This window comes from Hakea prostrata, chromosome 4 (assembly GCF_041222555.1).
Source record: "Hakea prostrata isolate BN-2017 chromosome 4, UWA_Hpros_2, whole genome shotgun sequence".
In the NCBI taxonomy this organism is placed as follows: Eukaryota; Viridiplantae; Streptophyta; class Magnoliopsida; order Proteales; family Proteaceae; genus Hakea; species Hakea prostrata.
The window spans coordinates 41,880,717-41,890,989 of record NC_142603.1 but is presented as its reverse complement, the minus strand read 5'-3'; the positions used below and the strand labels follow the sequence as shown (position 1 = coordinate 41,890,989).

General features: G+C 40.4%; 1 pseudogene; it reads right to left on the bottom strand.

Annotated features, from left to right (window-relative positions):
• Positions 1 to 213: 213 nt before the first annotated feature.
• On the bottom strand, positions 214 to 657 carry LOC149018924 (cysteine proteinase inhibitor B pseudogene; annotated as a pseudogene).
• Between the last annotated feature and the right edge of the window lie 9,616 nt (positions 658 to 10,273).

Sequence of the window (10,273 nt, the reverse complement as noted above, 5' to 3'; positions counted from 1 at the left end):
GCTACTTGATTGATGGGTCAAAACCCTTGAAGCTGATAGGAAGATTCAACAGAAACATCTCCCAGATTTCTCATTATACACTAAATCCTCTGAAACACAAGCCTCAACGTTACAAAATTACAACTACTATTAGAGCTCACAATGAAACAAAACCAAGATAAACAGGGGAAAGAGAACACCAAAATCACTAGAAGAAAAAAAGAAGGAAAAACCCTAAATGCACAAAGAAGAAGAACGCTTGTACTCAGAATTAGCGGATGGAGCGAAGGCGAGAAGTTGTTTTTCCTGAATCCATGGCTTCACAACGATTACAGCATCGTATATCTTGGGGGTTCCATCTTGAGAAAAAGCACAGATTGTGAGGTAATACTTGAACCCTGAAACAACCTGGGTTTGAGCTTTCACAACTTCCTTGAATTCCAAATGGTGTGCTTGTTGTGCTTGGTAACGAAGCGGATTTCTGTTGTATTTCTCAACACAGAACTTCCCGATCTGTTGAATTTCCTTCTTGTTTTTCACATCTTGAACTTCTTTCCTTCCTCCTACCATGCCACCATACCCATTTACAAGATTCCAAGAGGAAGAGAAACACAGGAAGAATGCCAACAACAAAGAAAACCCAAGAAAGGCAGAGGAAGAAGATCTGTAAAATACCATTGTAGAGAGGAGATCAGATCAAAAGATGAAGAGTGAAGAAGAGAGGAGGGTGGGGTTTTGGTTTTATAGAGGTTGATGGATGGAGGAGGGGAAGAGAAGGTGATCTGTGAATCACACACAAATCGAGGAGAGAGGAAGGGATTGCACGAACGGCGTGCCGCGTCTTTTTGGAGGTGGAAGAAGAAACGAGTAGCACGTAAAAATTGTACTTCTGTGTTTTTGGAATTTTCCTTCTTTATCTAATTCAATGGATGAGAACAAAGAAACCGGATATTCTTTTGATTTCTGATTTTAACCTTAAAACTTATTTCTATTACAGTTGCAATTGCAACTTCTTATTTTTCATATTGAGGGTTTACTATTAATAGACCAGTAAACAAATAGGATTTGGCTCGGATACATTATCATTATACTGCAATGCTTGAGTAAAGCATTGGCAATATTCTCCGGAGGATCTTGTGCTATGAAATACAGTAGCTTCAAACCCTCTAAAAAAATAAAAAAAAAAAAAAAAACTGAATTCTTCATGGGAAGAACCATACATGATCATAAAACAAGTAGGGTTGGGCACATATTAGCTAAAAAAATGCATTTACAGGTCAAGAGCTTGATTAGTCGTGGTATGCAAGAAATCTGAGGAAATATTATTAGTAGTCTTTTCATTTTTTATGTGCTCATGGTCGAGATTTTGTACCACGCTTCAAACCTAGTATATAATGAAGTTATTTTTTCCAGATCCAAACCTCTTTTGAATGGGGGGGGGCATATGGGTGAATGATTAAAGAAAAAAATAATATTCAAAAGGCTTCAATGCGCCTGACTAAGACCTTCTAATACTGAGAAAAAGCTGAGAATTTTTCTAAGGAAAGGCTTTGGTACACTAGAGTAAGACCTTACAAACACTTAGCGAAATCTGAGAGATTTCCTAAGGAAAGGCTTCAATATGTCCGATTAAGATCTTCGAACATTTAGAGAAATCTAAGATATTTCCTAAGGAAAGGCCTCGATACACTTGATCAAGACCTTCCAATTCTAAGAAAAATTCTTGTGAATTATTCTAGGGAAAGGCTTTGGCTCACTTGAATAAGACCTTAGAAAGCTTGGGTCAAATGATTTGTACTACTAACTGAGATCAAATTAAAAGGACAATGTTTGTAACAATTAGAAGTTCAAGAAGTAAAGGAAATCAAGTTGTATTTACATAAAGGCCAGAGGGGGCCAACCCTTACAATAAAGAAAAAGAAAAAGTGAAATACCAAACACAATCAGCAAATGTTTACAAAAGAATGAAGGAACCAAAAAGAAAATTTAATTAGTTATCAACAGCTCCATCAGCAAGGTCCAGGAGTTGACTAGCAGTGTAGTCGGGGAGGTCGATGTTTGCTCCCTAGCCTCAGGTTCGGGAGTCGCAAGGGGCTCATCGCTAAGGTAACCTTCGATTTTTGGGTCCACCAACATACGATCAAGCTTCTGGAGGTTCCATTCGGGACCTTCTAACCTCAACTCCTCGAAGATTTCAGCATTGCAGACATCTTTATGAGGGTCAGTCATGAAAGAAGGGTCCTACTTCAAGATGGACCTCCAGACTTCGTTTTGGCCGTCATGATAGGCCATAGACTTGTAGCGAGCAAGCAGATCAGGGAACGACTTATTGTTTAGGTACTTTTGAACATAGGTCTTCCGAACTTCAACCGAAAGTGCTTTGGGACTTGTAGGAACATCAATAATGAGACGATCCTGTAAATCATCCCGCTCCCTTACCAAGCCTTCGACTTTAGCATCCGAAGCCGAAAGCACTGCCTAAAGTCTATCCACTTCTCATTCTAGCTTGCGGATCCTCCTAGTGGCCGCCATCGATCAAACCTTCTCTAGCCTTTCAAAAGCTTGGAGTTATCCTCTTGAAGTCGGGAGACTTCTTTCTCTTTGGTTTTCATCTCCTCATTATGATGCCTTGACCAAACGCTGAGGCAACCAACTCGCAACAAAGCTTCCATGTGCCAATGGACGTCGTCGTTAAGGACCCTGTAACCAATAGGGGGTTAGAATGCAGAATTCAGAATAAATAAAAAGAAACATTATCAAACTAGTAGTCTTACCTAATTGAAGAGTTTTGGAACTCTTTGTCGGGCATAGCAGTGAGGATCTCTCGATCCTTCGGCATCAGAGCCAAGTTGTAGTCCTTGTAGACTCTGTCCCTCACTATCAACTTCCACGGGGGGATGTGCACATCCCCCTGCTCGACCCTAGCCTTCTTTGATGAAGTGTCATCGAGGAGATGGTGCCTTCTCTTTGCCAAATTGATATCGTCCTGCGTTGACTTGGCAAAGTTGATCGGACCTTTTCCCTTTTCTGCTAGATCGTGACAAATCTTTAGCTGGCCCTTTGGGGGTGTGGGCAGGAGCCCTCAAGGTTGGAAAAGGAACATCAAGCTCCTTCCTCTTCGTCCTTGCCACCCTATCCTCAACAACATCGAACCCTTGGTTCGCTAAAGCTTTCATTGCCTTGAGATTGTACTTTGCAGGCACTATCAAAGAACTAGAGTTAGTAAGTCAAAACCCAACAATAAAGGAAAATTGAACAGATAGTCGGGAGCTCACCAAGGGCCAAACCCCACCATTGAAGCACATCTTCATACTCCATGGTGTGTCTATGGTTCTCCTGATGCACGCAAATTTATTTTATGGTTCAAAATGCGTTGTCTCATCGGGAGATAGAGAAAGAGGCCAATCTACCTGGGTATTGGAGCCCCAACTATTCTAGGTAATTGGGAAGTTTAAGTCCTTAGGAGGCGCTTGACAAAACAAAAACTGATGACGCCACCCTTTACGATTACATGGGCAAGTACCATTGGCTATGATACTCCTCGACCAGCCCAATTCACTTCTTTGGTGTTTGGAAAAGAAAACACACCCAGGAGGGTTGCATTTACTCAAATAGTAAAAGTGTCAAAATAAAGGTAAGGAAGGAGAAATTTCTAGTTCAAAAAACACAAGCCTAAGAAGCCGACAATGTGATGCTAGCTATTCGGGAGGAGCATATTAGGACATAAGTCCTAATGATTCAGAATACAAAGAATAAGGGAAAAAGAACGGAAACCTAACCCCATTTTTCAATGTGTCAATGTCGATGGAAAACTCGTTGGGAGGGTTTGAATTAAACCTTTCATCAGAGTTGGGGACCCAAAGGAGGTATGTGAATGGGATAGACAAATGGTTTCAAATATCAGCCACTTCGGTGGGATGAATGTGAGAAACAAAGAAACTTTGGCCATGTGAAGGCCTCTTGGACAGTCGGGAGCTTCTAGCAGTAGCTTTGGAGGAAGCTTTACACTTTCAGGAAGCAGGGGGTGAAGAAGTTACTCCACCCTCCATCTCATTCCCTGGCTGCTCCCGACGAGAAGATTGGGCAAAAGGACCTAACCAATGGCCGGTAATCCTAACGCTTCTATCCCTAGATAGTTCAATAGCGGCAGATGCACTAGACTCGTTGGCCAAATCGTCACCTTTGACCATTTGATCGATGGAATCATCGCAAATGTTCTACCACTTCCCATTGTCAAAAGGAGGAAATAAAGAACTTCAATGGGTGGGAAATGGGAATTCAAAGACGAAACACTAAACTACCAGAGACTATAAGTCTGACAAAGAAGAAAGAAAGTGGAGGAAAGAAGAGAAGACATAAATGAACAAGTAGAAAAGGGAACTTGTTTGATTTTGGGCGAAGCTGAAGTTGATCAAGGTTCACTTTGAGACTTGAAAGCGAGGTTCGCTCACTAGAATCTTCAAGCACAGAGGAATTGGCCAAAGGGAAAGTGAAGAAGTGAAAATGAGGACTGAGTTCGAAGGGGTTTAAATAAACTCAGAGATGGATTTGAATGAACGAGGTCAATCCAAATCAACAATCAAGAATAGGTGACAGTTCAAGACCAAGCATCCAACAAATGAGGTAATCCAAAATCAACGGAAAAAAATAAGCGATGGTTTAAGAAAAAGGACACCATGATGGCACCTGTTCCCAACGGGGCACGTGGCCTAAAAAGTTAATTTCATATTGAACGAGTGACGCTCAAGAGAACGTAACATTTCTGACAAAAATGTGACGTTTGGAGGATGTTTGGGAAACTTGGAATCATTTAAACTTCCATCTACTACGCCTATAGTTCGTGATTGAGAAAAACATACCAAACAATCATTCTTTTGATCCTGATCATTCAGTCTGGGGGGGCTCATGATAAGTAAAAGTAACAACCAACCGGGTCAAACCATGGTCAGTTCGATCGCCCCAGTTGAGACCAATTCTAGAGGTTAACCCATTGGTGCCTTGAACATAAAAGAACTTGAGGTTATACAAAGAAACGTGATCCCACCAAGTTCAGTATAGGCAATCGTGCTCTACATGGAAATCATGACTAACTCAGATTGAGGGAGAAAAATCCCACGATCGGACAGCTACGAATAAGACTTGTGAATTGATCCAACAGTCGGAAATAAGAGGTAAACCTTATATAAATCGAAGAATAATACAAAGGGAAGGTAACTGAATTGTTTCCCTCCATTAAAAATTTCAATTAGGCTATGTAACTTGTCAAAGCTCTTTGGTGGTGCTCTCATTGATTTAACCATCAGAGGTGGCTTCCCGATTTAAGAGCAGCCCAAATCTGACGTTCAGTCACGTACAAGATATCTGCTCGATATATAGACCCATAGGACCCAATGAGTAAGTATGATTTTTTTTTGGGAGGGCAAGAACAAAAAAGATCATAGCCCTTGAATCCTAAAGGATCCACCTGTTAGCTTTTTCATACCCACACTTACAAAGAGCTCTAGGCAAGAAAAACATACCAAACGATGGTCCATCTTGCAAGTGTTGTATGCATAGAACGAAATTTCGTTCATATCGCCGGTTCGCTACCCAGCGAACCGGGTGAAATATCGCCGATATCTCGGCAATATTTCGCCATCAGGTTCGGCAAAATACGGAGAGATTTCTTCAGGGAATAAGAGAGAGAGTGGAAGGAATTGTTGGAGGCTCGTGGGTTGAGACGAGATTGTTGGGAGAGGAAGGAATTTAACCCTAAAATGGGAACACTGAAAGAAGGCGAAATCTTGAAATGTCGGTTTCGATGGCTTTTTCATTTCGCCCACTAAAGAGAAAAAAAGCTACTACAAGAAAAGAAAAAAAGAATCGAAATAATACGTACTCCCGACCGCCAGGTGATCTATTATGAGTCCGGATCAGCTCCCCCGACGGGGAGCACTTTGTGCTCCCCTACGCTTCCTGACCACAAATATCAGTGGGGCCCACGGTGAAAAACACTTTTTGGAAAAAAATAAAAAAATAAAAAAGTTTTTTTTTCACCAATAGGACCCACTGGTATTTGTGGTCAGGAAGCCATGGGAAGCACTCTGTGCTTCCTCGACAAGGAGAATATCCGGATTCATCTATTATGGTACCATTTTAAACAATCTTCTTCTTGGGAAGTGTGGTGTATTATGTTCACTAATGAAAACTATTTTCGTATAGTGTTGCAGTTTTCATCAACAGAAACATTTCACTCTTATTTTTTTTTTTTTTGGTAAGAAGAAACATTTCACTCTTATTCACTGCATGTTGTTCTACACAAGGGATTTCTGGCAGCAAGGACACGAGCACACCACACCACAGCTGTTTGCATGCGATTGTATCCACGTGGGATTTATTTGCAAAATGAGATCCTACGTGTCACTCTAAATTTCGTCTCAATCCAAATTTGAGAAATCAGAAAGCCTGATGAGTTGTACGGGTGCCAGACTTTTGTCATCCTTCCTCTTTTGACTTTCCTAAGAGATAAGGTCATACAAGACAACTGTGTCTGCCAGCCTATAATTGATGCATTTTTGTCTCCTTCTTAACCCGACGAATTTTTGTTTTTTGTTTTATTCCTTTGGGGATAAAATCCACAAAATAAACAAATTAGCAGCTGCACATTTCAGGGATTTTTATTTGCGTACGGGTGCTGCCAGATGCGAATGGTGGTGATTTTGTCAAATATACAGGAGGCAATTGGACGGTGTAGATTAGGGCTGTAACTGGGCCGGGCTGGATCGGACTTTTGCAATCCCAAGCCAAGCCCTATATGTTCTAATCTGAGCCCATTCTCGCCCTGACTCTAGTTCAAGGCTAAGAATTATTGTCCCTGGTCCTAAGTCTTACAGGGCCAAGCCAAGTCCATTCCCGCCCTAATTGGCCCTAATTGGAACGGGTCGATAGGGGTTGGCCCTAATTGGCCCTGGGCCTGGCTCCTGATTAACCCTGATTGGCCCTAATTAGCCTTGATTGACCCTGTCCTTGACCCTAATTGGCCATGACCTTGATTAGCCTTGTCCCTAACCCTAATTTACCCTATTTTGGCCCTAACCTTAATTGGTCCTATTCTTGGACCTAAAATATTAAATGTAAATTCATAAAATAATAATAATAATAGTAATAATAATAATAATAATAATAATAATAATAATAATAATAATAATAATAATAATAATAATAATAATAATAATAATAATAATAATAATAATAATAATAATAATAAGTATCATAAGTAAATTAAAAATTAAATTCATAGAAATATAAGATGATTCAAACTCATACAAAATGATAAAATAGTCAATAAGTTGATAGTGTTGCTTTAAACATAAATAAATTCATACTCCATAATTCTATATTGATCTCTGAAAGTCTTTCATTGATTTGATGATGGAAATTGAAACCTCTCCCATTACTTTGGTGATGGAAATTGAAAACCCCTCCCATTGATATCCTTATTTAAAAAAAAAAAAAAAAATTTAAAACTTTGTTAACAAATAAATCAATGATAATTTAGTATTGATATTTTTTTTCATAGCTAAAGAAAATTATATTTTAATTACAAACATAACTATATATCCTTAATATATTTTTTTCTTCTGAATATCACATTGGAGGCAAAAGAAAGATGTCAATATTCATGATGAGAAATTGGGGTGTAGATTTGTTAGATATTAATTCTCTATACTAGCTTTTATTATTTATAATATATTATATCGCCTTAGTCCAAAAAAAAAAAGAAGAAATCAATGATTTTTTTGAACTAAAAATGACTTAGTTTGAAAAATGCAAAATTATCTTAAAAATAATATAAAAAGTGAACTCATAGTCTAATATGATCAAACTGACTGAAGGTCAAAGTTGAGACTTATAGTTATATCAATGTTAATGTGAATATTAGGGTAAAAATCTAATACATGATCAAGGTCAAATTAATGTTAAGACTAGAGCCAAAATTAGGGTCAAGATCAGGTGGATGCTAACTACATTGGTAATGAAGATACAATTTATTTTTATTAATTTTTTACAAAACATGATCATGTTTTTAAAATTTGATGTGTCAAATATTGACCCATGTAGATTATAATTAATTCCTCTCCATATGGGTGGAGGGTCCAGACTCAAATTAGAGCCAAATTCATGGGCCTAGATCAGGGCCAAGATCAGGGCCAGAATCAGAGCCAAGATTAGGGCCAAGATCTGGGTCAGAATCAGGGCCAAGATCATGGTCAAAATCAGGGCAAAAATCAAGGCCAAAATCAGGGCTAGAATCAAGGTCAGAATCTTGGCCAAAATCAAGGACGGCCGGGATGGGTTGGGTCGGGCCGAGAGTAATCCTAGGCCCGCCCTTGGCCCTAGTTCAAGGCCAGAATATTTTGGCCCTAACCCGCCCTTAGGGCCAAAATCTTTAGCCCAAGCCCTATTCGGGCTCAGGGCGGGTCAGGGTCGCCAGGGCCAAACTTGCACCCCTAGTGTAGATCAAAAGACAGGTTTTTAATTGTAAATATGACTTTTTTAATTTTTACATTTAAGTTTGTAAATTTACAAATGGGGCCTCTCATTCTACCCAACGCTGAGGCTCTTCTTCGTTTCACTCTCCAGTCTCCAGTTTGTCTCAGGTTTGATTATCCCTCCAGAGACTACCCACAAAAATATGCTCACCCTTTAACCTTATTTGTAATGGAGAATTGTCATAGGGGATCCATGGTGGGTTTTGTAAACTCTAGGGTTTAGGGTTTGTAAAATACCGTTTTGAGAAAGATCTCTCGGGTAGGGCTTGATCGTGGCTGCAAGCGTCGGAGCTGTCGAAGCACTCAAGGATCAAGGGTTTTGTAGATGGAATCACACCATCAAATCCCTGCATCAACAGGCCAAGAACAGTTTTGGATATCTTTCTCAACCCCACCACAGACTTCCCTCTTCTTCTTCTTGTTCTTCAATGGCAATGGCTAAAAAGGGTTTTCAAGCGATGATAAGAGGAAGCAATTCCAAGAATCTCTCAAAAAATGTGTACTTGATCTGTTGGGGTCCCAATTGACCTCCAAATATCTCTTTTCTTGACCTGTATTCACTACTATTTTGCTCATTCTGTAAATATCGATTGAGAGAACAAAGTATAATCATTTTTCTTCCTTGTTCTTGAGCATTCATCATTTTAACTTCTACTTCTTCTCCGATCTCCACTGAAGACTCAAGCTCCTCCTCCTCCACTCCCCATCTCCCTCAACAGTCAATGTATTTTCTTTCCTCTCTTTTTCTCTCTCATCTTTTTTTAGGTGGTGAGTGATTTCCGTTGGGAACAGTGGTTTCCGACGATGAGGGGCTTCCATTTGTAAATTTGTAAACTTTTAAAATTCATGAATATAAAAATAAAAATTATATTTACAATTATACCCCTTAGTTTTGATCCACACCGTCGGATCACGGTCCAACATGTCCCCTGGTGTCGCCGTGTTGGTGCTTGGTGACACAGGCGACATGTCGCCTGACTTTTGAACCCCCATCTGCGGATGTGATTGGTTGTAACATCCAGCCCAAACCTAGCCCGGACACCCTTTTTATTTTGGGATAAAGAAAGACTGGTTCAATGTTAGACCTTAAAAGTTGGACTTTAATTTCAATATTATTATCTTTGAAAACCTTAGGAGCCATGTTAGACCTTTCCCTTAGGTAATCGATGTTGGCCTTATCCTACCTTGGTCAGCTCGGGACCTTTATGTTTGTGGTCCAACCCGTGGGGTGGTTGTGCCCTTTTGGTTGATGTTTTGGTGTCGGACCCAGCCCATGACTTGATGTGTGCCCCTCCTTGGGGCTTGTCGTGTTGTTTTGATCTGCGGGGGGTGTTGTTGTATCATGAACTCTTGTGCTCTACATATATTTCAGACTAGACTTCTTGTGGACTTGTGGGAACCCCCTCCTTTGCCCCTTGCCCTCCTCCCTGTCGGTTGCTGCTTGTCTGCTCCTGCTTGGATCGGGGTGGCTTGTTGGTGGACCTTGACCTCCTGCTTTCCGGTTTTCTGGACCTGACTTCTTGATTGACTTGTGGAGCCTCACTCTTTGACCTTGTTGCCCTCCGTCCCTTTGTTGCTGCTTTTCTGTTTCTGCTCTTCTTTTTTGGTCGATCTTTTGGTCGTACCATCCCACCACGACGTTGCCATCGTGGTCTTTTGGTATTCCTTCCTCTTTTGTACCTCGGGCCTGCCATTTTTACTCATTTCACCGGCGTGGGGGCTCCTCTTGGCTCCTCCTTAGCTTGGGTGGTGTCTTCTCGTCT